Raw genomic sequence first — 9,429 nt, 5'->3', positions numbered from 1 at the left:
AGAATGCAGACACAAAAGGAGAAGGAGGGGCAGGGTGCTGTAGGTGGAGTGGACCCCTCTGGATCTCTGTTGTGTTCCTTCTTGGAAGAAGGACCTTCTAAGTCTCTCACTGAAATGCCGATACTTAAACCTGTCGAACAACGTATTACTAGATCCACGACTAGACAAATGTTAGAATCTCACAAGCGCGTCGACCCTCAAACACAATGTGCTAAGAAAGAAGCTAAGAAGCAAACCGGAGCCATGGGAGGAGCAGGGCCGAAGATTAGTCTTGTGGAGAGAGATCTTCAGCAAATGCTTTCAGCGCTCCAGACCAGATCTAAAGATGCTTAAGCTATTATCTTGGAATGCGAATGGAATGAACTCCCCACAAAAAAGGAAAAAAATATTTTATTATTTGAAGCAATTTAATAATGATGTTGTTTGCCTTCAAGAGACTCATATTAGGCTGCAAGACCAGAAGTATTTAGTGAATTCAAAACTGGGAACATTTTATGCTGCCTCTGATTTGGTAAAGAAAAATGGTGTGGTGATATATATAAATAAAAGATTTTCAACTAAAGTTATAGAGGCAGATGACACTGGTAGATATATAGCAATTCAATTTGATACAGACTTTGGTTCCATTTTGGTGCTAGGAATATATGCTCCTAACCAACGCCAAGAAAGTTTTTATAAGATACTCCATTTAAAATTTTTAGACTGGAACTTTAAGAGTATTCTAATAATGGGAGACTGGAATGGAGTGATTTCTCCAAAGATAGATAAGAGTACAAAGATGAAATTCACTACCAAATTACCAAAGGCTTTTTTTGATTTACAAGACGATTTGAAATTAAAAGATGTTTGGAGGACGCAACATCTAAATGAGATGGATTTTTCTTTCTACTCAGATAGACACAAATCCTTTTCAAGGATTGATTTCTTTTTGTTAACACCGGATTTACTTCCTAAAGCCAAGAAATCCAAGATTTTCGCCAGGACACTTAGCGATCATAGTCCGGTGTGGTTACAAATTGAATTAGGGATGAGGCCAAGAAGGTCTTGGAGAGTAAATGAAAATTTATTTAGATATGAAAAAAATGTTGATGAACTTAAAAAACACATGAAGGAATTTTTCAGTTTTAACATGAATAAGGGCACTCCCATTGAAATAGTTTGGGATGCAAGTAAAGCTTATATGTGTGGGGTCCTGATACATATGAACTTTAAACATAAACAAATTAGACAGAAAAGGAGAATGGAATTGGAAGATGAAATAAAACGCAAGGAACAGCTGCTTATAACAAACCCGAATGACCAGGCGCTCCAGATGGCGCTAAAGCTGTTGAAAGATCAATTTCAGATGCTTATAGCAGAACAAACAGCAACTAATTTACAATTTGCTAAACATAACACCTTTGCCAACGCTAATAAACCTGGTAGATGGTTAGCATATACTTTGAGAAGGAATATGAATGACAGAATTATTGATAAAATTGAGTTTCGAGGGAAGATGGTATATCAACAAGAGTTGATTAAAAAATCATTTGTGGACTATTATACTAAGCAATATGTACAGGATAATATACAGAACAAGTTAATAGATGATTTTTTGGAAGGAAAAAGGGTTGCCAAAATTTCTGTGCTTCAAAAGGCAAATTTGGAACGTCTTATAACCGCTGATGAGATCACTTTAGTTATAAATCAACTTAAATTAGCTAAGGCTCCAGGGACTGATGGTTTGACTGCAATGTATTATAAAACTTTACAACTGGAAATGATTGAATATCTTACACAACTATTTTGTAATATACAACAAGGAGGTAAAATACCTCCCTCATGGAAAGCGGCTTTTATCTCATTGATACCTAAAGATAAAGAGGGCCCTAAGAAACCAGAGGATTACAGGCTGATATCTCTTCTGAACACAGATTATAAAATATTTGCTAAGGTACTAGCCAACAGATTGATGCCGGTTATTCAAGACATTATTCATCATGATCAAGCAGGATTTATTGAAGGCAGACATATGAAGGAGAATGTAAGGCAACTCATAGATTTAATTGACTATCTTGATAAGAATAAGCAGATCTCTGCAGTGCTGGTTTTCTTGGATGCAGAGAAGGCCTTCGATCGAGTGAATTGGAACTTTCTAACCAAGACTTTGGAAAAGATGGATATGGGACCACGATTGCGGCAGGCGATTGGAGCAATTTATCAGCAACAAAATGCACAACTTATTATTAATGGAAATTTGTCAACAACTTTCAAGATACAAAAAGGCACAAGACAAGGTTGCCCATTATCCCCATTGTTATTTATTTTAACTTTGGAAGTCTTGTTGAACGCAATTCGAGACTCAAAATCCTTAGATGGCATAGCTATCAGGCAAAAGGAATACAGAACTAGAGCATTCGCCGATGATCTGGTTGTTACCCTTTCACATCCTTTGAAATCAATAATCCAGATGAAAAATATCATAATAGAATTTGGCATGGTGTCTGGGTTTAGACTAAATCAAAACAAAACGAAAATGATGGTTAAAAACATGACAGAGACTCAAAGAAAGAGACTTGTAAGTTTAGCTGGTTTTGAAATAGTTTCTAAAGTTAAATATTTAGGAATACAAATTTCAGAATCAAATACAAAACTTTTCTCAAATAACTATGAAGTGTTGTGGCAAAAGATACAGAAAGATCTTGAAGCGTGGAAAAAGTTACAATTGTCTTTGCTTGGAAGGATCTCAGCAATTAAAATGAACATTCTACCTAGATTTATCTTTCTATTCCAGATGATTCCGGTGCTTAAGTCAGATAAAACCTTGTTAAATTGGCAAACAACATTAAATAAATTTGTTTGGAAGGAGAAAAAACCGAGAGTAAAGATGAAGATTATGCAAGATACACGTGAAAAAGGCGGCCTCAGACTCCCAAACCTTCGATTATATTATGAAGCTGCGGTATTAACGCATGTAGCAGATTGGTTTGGGAAAACAAAAATGGAATTGCTGAATATAGAAGGCCATGATCTTGTTCTGGGATGGCATGCATATCTTTTTTATGAAGACAGGGTAGATAAAGTGTTTAACAACCATGTTCTCCGAAGTGCCTTGATGAGAATATGGAAGAAGCACCGGCCCAATTGGGATTATAAAATACCGCTTTGGTTGGATCTTGCAGACACCATGGGGATTATGAATATTAAGTCACTCGGGGGTTGTTTATATAAAGATGTGCTTATTGCTGATGGGGGCGAATGGAAGTTAAAAACTTTGGAACAGCTGTTGGAAGAAGGAATTACCTTAAATTGGTTACATTATATACAGCTTCAGAAGAGATGGGAAGAAGATCGCAGGGTCGGTTTTATGGATAAAGAAGTGGAACTGATTAAGCAGATAAAAGAGACTGGTCCAAAACAAGTTAAAAGAATATATAATGTACTGTTAGAAAGAGACTCAGAAAATGAATTGGTTAAGGATTGTATGATTAAATGGGCTCAGAATTTTGGTGAAGTGGTTATGTTGGAAACGTGGGAAAAAATATGGATTCAGAATGTTAAATTTACACAGTCACAGAATTTAAGGGAGAATTTTTATAAAATGTTTTACAGATGGTATTTAGATCCTAAAAAATTATCATGCATGTACCCAAATGTTCAACCAAAATGCTGGAGATGCGGGTGTTTTTTTCATGTATGGTGGACTTGTAACAAGGTGAAAGCTTTTTGGATAAAGATATGGTGGGTTATGCAGAATGTATTTAAGAAAAGAATACAATTCACTCCGCAAATGTTTTTATTGGGTATAGTTAAGGATTTTACCAAAGGGGAAACAAAATTGGCCTTGTATATGGTTACAGCAGCTAGGTTGTTGATTGCGCAACATTGGAAAAAAGATTTTTTACCGACAATTGATCAATGGATTCAGAAGGTGGCGGGGTTCGCCGAAATGGCAAAAATCTCAGCTTTCTTAAAAGCTCAGAAACAGGAGGAATATACACAGGAGTGGGCAAAATGGATTGATTATATACAGAATAAATATCAGACTAGGAGTTATTATCTAGTCTTTAGGTAAGAATGTTTAGACCGATAGATGATCAGAGTAAATAGTATATGGGATGTTTGGAATTGTTAGAGTGGTATACAGCGGAAGTCAGGGGGGTGGGTTTGTGTGGGAGGTGGGGGAGGGTTAGGGTGCAGGGTGGGGCAATATATATATATGAATAAATTAGAAGATGGGATTAATGAAACATTGTTAGGCTAGGAGAAATTTATATTAAGAGTTATAGATGTTAAATTAGCTTAGAAAATGATCAATGTGTTATTATTAATTTAAGAGAAATTTATATAGTGTTTGTTGGGAGGAGAGGGGTTATGAGTAATCTATTTTAAGATGGGGGGAGGGGAGGGGGTAAAGTGTTTGGTATAATATTTGAATGTGAATTTTTGCGGGGGGGTTGGGGGGGTATAACATTTGTATGAGATTTATATTGTGTGGAGGGGGGGGTGAAAACGGGGAAAATTTGTTTGTACAAAACTCTTTTAATAATAAAAAAAAAAGTCATGCCCCCTCCTAACAGAGACTGATGGGCTCAGAATCCAATGGTGATGTCTGTTTTGCTATGCTAATTCATGGAGAGCTAACCGTAACCCTAAGTGGAATTTTCCCCAATGGGATTTTCCCATGTATTTTGCCAGGAAATGTACATAAGGCCGGCTCAAAAGGCATGCCCCCTCGTAACCAGACTGATGGGCTCAGAATCCAATGGTGATCTCTGTTTTGCTCTGTGAATTCATGGAGAGCTAACCCTAACCCTAAGTGGAATTTTCCCCAATGGGATTTTCCCATGTATTTTGCTAGGAAATGTACATAAGGCCGACTCAAAAGGCATGCCCCCTCCTAACCATACCGATCGTCTCCTAATCCAATGGCAATGTCCATTTTGCTCTGCGAATTCATGGAGAGCTAACCCCAACCCTAAGTGGAATTTTCCCGAATGGGATTTTCCCATGTATTTTGCCAGGAAATTTACATAAGGCCGGGTCAAAAGACATTCCCCCTCCTAACCATACTGATGGGAGCCAAATGCAATGGCAATGTATGTTTTACTTTGCGAATTCATGGAGAGCTAACCCTAACCCTAAGTGGAATTTTCCCGAATGGGATTTTCCCATGTATTTTGCCAGGATATTTACATAAGGCTGGCTAAAAAGGCAGGCCCCCTACTAACCATACTGATGGGAGCCGAAGCCAATGGCAATGTCTGTTTTGCTCTGCGAATTCATGGAGAGCTAACGATAACCCTAAGTGGAATTTTCCCCAATGGGATTTTCCCATGTTTTTTGCCAGGAAATGTACATAAGGCTGGCTAAAAAGGCATGCCATCTCCAAACCATACCGATCGTCTTCTAATCCAATGGCGATGTCCATTTTGCTCTGCGAATTCATGGAGAGCTAACCATAACCCTAAGTGGAATTATACTGAATGGGATTTTCGCATGTATTTTGCCAGGAAATGTACATAAGGCAGGGTCAAAAGGCATACCCCCTCCTAACCATACTGATGGGAGCCGATTACAATGGCAATGTTTGTTTTGCTCTGCGAATTCATGGCGCGCTAACCCTAACCCTAAGTGGAATTTTCCCGAATGGGATTTTCCCATGTATTTTGCCAGGAAATGTACATAAGGCCGGCTCAAAAGGCAGGCCCCCTCCTAACCATACTGATGGGAGCCGATTCCAATGGCAATGCCTGTTTTGCTCTGCGAATTCATGGCGCGCTAACCCTAACCCTAAGTGGAATTTTCCCGAATGGGATTTTCCCATGTATTTTGCCAGGAAATGTACATAAGGCCGGCTCAAAAGGCATGCCCCCTCCTAACCATACTGATGGGAGCCTAATGCAATGGCAATGTATGTTTTACTTTGCGAATTCATGGAGAGCTAACCCTAACCCTAAGTGGAATTTTCCCGAATGGGATTTTCCCATATATTTTGCCAGGATATTTACATAAGGCTGGCTAAAAAGGCAGGCACCCTACTAACCATACTGATGGGAGCCGAATCCAATGGCAATGTCTGTTTTGCTCTGCGAATTCATGGAGAGCTAACCCAAACCCTAAGTGGAATTTTCCCGAATGGGATTTTCTCATGTATTTTGCCAGGAAATATATATAAGCCGGGCTAAAAAGGCATGCCCCCTCCTATCCATACTGATGGGAGCCGAATCCAATGGCAATGTCTGTTTTGCTCTGCAAATTCATGGAGAGCTAACCCTACTCCTAACTGGAATTTTCCCGAATAGGATTTTCCCATGTATTTTGCCAGGAAATGTACATAAGGCCGGGTCAAAAGACATTCCCCCTCGTAACCATACTGATGGGAGCCGAATCCAATGGCAATGTCTGTTTTGCTCTGCGAATTAATGGACAGCTAACCCTAACCCTAAGTGGAATTTTACTGAAAGGGATTTTCCCATGTATTTTGCCAGGAAATGTACATAAGGCCGGCTCAAAAGGCATGCCCCCTCCTAACCATACTGATGGGAGCCGATTCCAATGGCAATGCCTGTTTTGCTCTGCGAATTCATGGAGAGCTAACCCTAAGGGGAATTTTCCCCAATGGGATTTTCCGCTGTATTTTGCCAGGAAATGTACATAAGGCTGGCTCAAAAGGCACGCCCCGTCCCAACCATACTGATGGGAGCCGATTCCAATGGCAATGTCTGTTTTGCTCTGCGAATTCATGGAGAGCTAACCATAACCCTAAGTGGAATTTTCCCCAATGGGATTTTCCCATGTATTTTGCCAGGAAATGTACATAAGGCTGGCTAAAAAGGCATGCCCCCTCCTATCCATACTGATGGGAGCCGATTCCAATGGCAATCCCTGTTTTGCTCTGCGAATTCATGGCGCGCTAACCCTAACCCTAAGTGGAATTTTCCCGAATGGGATTTTCCCATGTATTTTGCCAGGAAATGTACATAAGGCCGGCTCAAAAGGCATGCCCCCTCCTAACCATACTGATGGGAGCCTAATGCAATGGCAATGTATGTTTTACTTTGCGAATTCATGGAGAGCTAACCCTAACCCTAAGTGGAATTTTCCCGAATGGGATTTTCCCATGTATTTTGCCAGGATATTTACATAAGGCTGGCTAAAAAGGCAGGCCCCCTACTAACCATACTGATGGGAGCCGAATCCAATGGCAATGTCTGTTTTGCTCTGCGAATTCATGGAGAGCTAACGATAACCCTAAGTGGAATTTTCCCCAATGGGATTTTCCCATGTTTTTTGCCAGGAAATGTACATAAGGCTGGCTAAAAAGATATGCCATCTCCAAACCATACCGATCGTCTTCTAATCCAATGGCGATGTCCATTTTCCTCTGCGAACTTATGGATAGCGAACCCTAACCGTAAGTGGAATTTTCCCGAATGGGATTTTCCCATGTATTTTGCCAGGAAATGTACATAAGGCCGGCTCAAAAGGCATGTCCCCTCCTAACCATACTGATGGGAGCCGAATCCAATCGCAATGTCTGTTTTGCTCTGCCGTATTCATGGAGAGCTAACGATAACCCTAAGTGGAATTTTCCCCAATGGGATTTTCCCATGTTTTTTGCCAGGAAATGTACATAAGGCTGGCTAAAAAGGCATGCCATCTCCAAACCATACCGATCGTCTTCTAATCCAATGGCGATGTCCATTTTGCTCTGCGAATTCATGGAGAGCTAACCCTAACCCTAAGTGGAATTTTCCCGAATGGGATTTTCCAATGTATTTTGCCAGGAAATGTACATAAGGCCGTGTCAAAAGACATTCCCCCTCCTAACCATACTGATGGGAGCCGAATCCAACGGCAATGTCTGTTTTGCTCTGCGAATTCATGGAGAGCTAACCCTACTCCTAACTGGAATTTTCCCGAATAGGATTTTCCAATGTATTTTGCCAGGAAATGTACATAAGCCCGGCTAAAAAGGCATGCCCCCTCCTAACCATACTGATGGGAGCCGAATCCATTGGCAATGTCTGTTTTGCTCTGCGAATTCATGGAGCGCTAACCCTAACCCTAAGTGGAATTATACTGAAAGGCACTTTCCCATGTATTTTGCCAGGAAATGTACATAAGGCTGGCTAAAAAGGCATGCCATCTCCAAACCATACCGATCGTCTCCTAATCCAATGGCGATGTCCATTTTGCTCTCCGAATTTATGGAGAGCTAACACTAAGTGGAATTTTCCCCAATGGGATTTTCCGCTGTATTTTGCCAGGAAATCTACATAAGGCAGGCTCAAAAGGCACGCCACGTCCTAACCATACTGATGGGAGCCGATTCCAATGGCAATGTCTGTTTTGCTCTGTGAATTCATGGAGAGCTAACCATAACCCTAAGTGGAATTTTCCCCAATGGGATTTTCCCATGTATTTTGCCAGGAAATGTACATAAGGCTGGCTAAAAAGGCATGCCCCCTCCTATCCATACTGATGGGAGCCGAATCCAATGGCAATGTCTGTTTTGCTCTGCGAATTAATGGACAGCTAACCCTAACCCTAAGTGGAATTTTACTGAAAGGGATTTTCCCATGTATTTTGCCAGGAAATGTACATAAGGCCGGCTCAAAAGGCATGCCCCCTCCTAACCATACTGATGGGAGCCGATTCCAATGGCAATGCCTGTTTTGCTCTGCGAATTCATGGCGCGCTAACCCTAACCCTAAGTGGAATTTTCCCGAATGGGATTTTCCCATGTATTTTGCCAGGAAATGTACATAAGGCCGGCTCAAAAGGCATGCCCCCTCCTAACCATACTGATGGGAGCCTAATGCAATGGCAATGTATGTTTTACTTTGCGAATTCATGGAGAGCTAACCCTAACCCTAAGTGGAATTTTCCCGAATGGGATTTTCCCATGTATTTTGCCAGGATATTTACATAAGGCTGGCTAAAAAGGCAGGCCCCCTACTAACCATACTGATGGGAGCCGAATCCAATGGCAATGTCTGTTTTGCTCTGCGAATTCATGGAGAGCTAACGATAACCCTAAGTGGAATTTTCCCCAATGGGATTTTCCCATGTTTTTTGCCAGGAAATGTACATAAGGCTGGCTAAAAAGATATGCCATCTCCAAACCATACCGATCGTCTTCTAATCCAATGGCGATGTCCATTTTCCTCTGCGAACTTATGGATAGCGAACCCTAACCGTAAGTGGAATTTTCCCGAATGGGATTTTCCCATGTATTTTGCCAGGAAATGTACATAAGGCCGGCTCAAAAGGCATGTCCCCTCCTAACCATACTGATGGGAGCCGAATCCAATCGCAATGTCTGTTTTGCTCTGCCGTATTCATGGAGAGCTAACGATAACCCTAAGTGGAATTTTCCCCAATGGGATTTTCCCATGTTTTTTGCCAGGAAATGTACATAAGGCTGGCTAAAAAGGCATGCCA

Source organism: Natrix helvetica (genome assembly GCF_964273705.1).
Source record: "Natrix helvetica genome assembly, chromosome: 1".
Lineage (NCBI taxonomy): Eukaryota > Metazoa > Chordata > Lepidosauria > Squamata > Natricidae > Natrix > Natrix helvetica.
The sequence above is the reverse complement of the archived record's forward strand: the minus strand, read 5'-3'. Positions refer to the sequence as shown.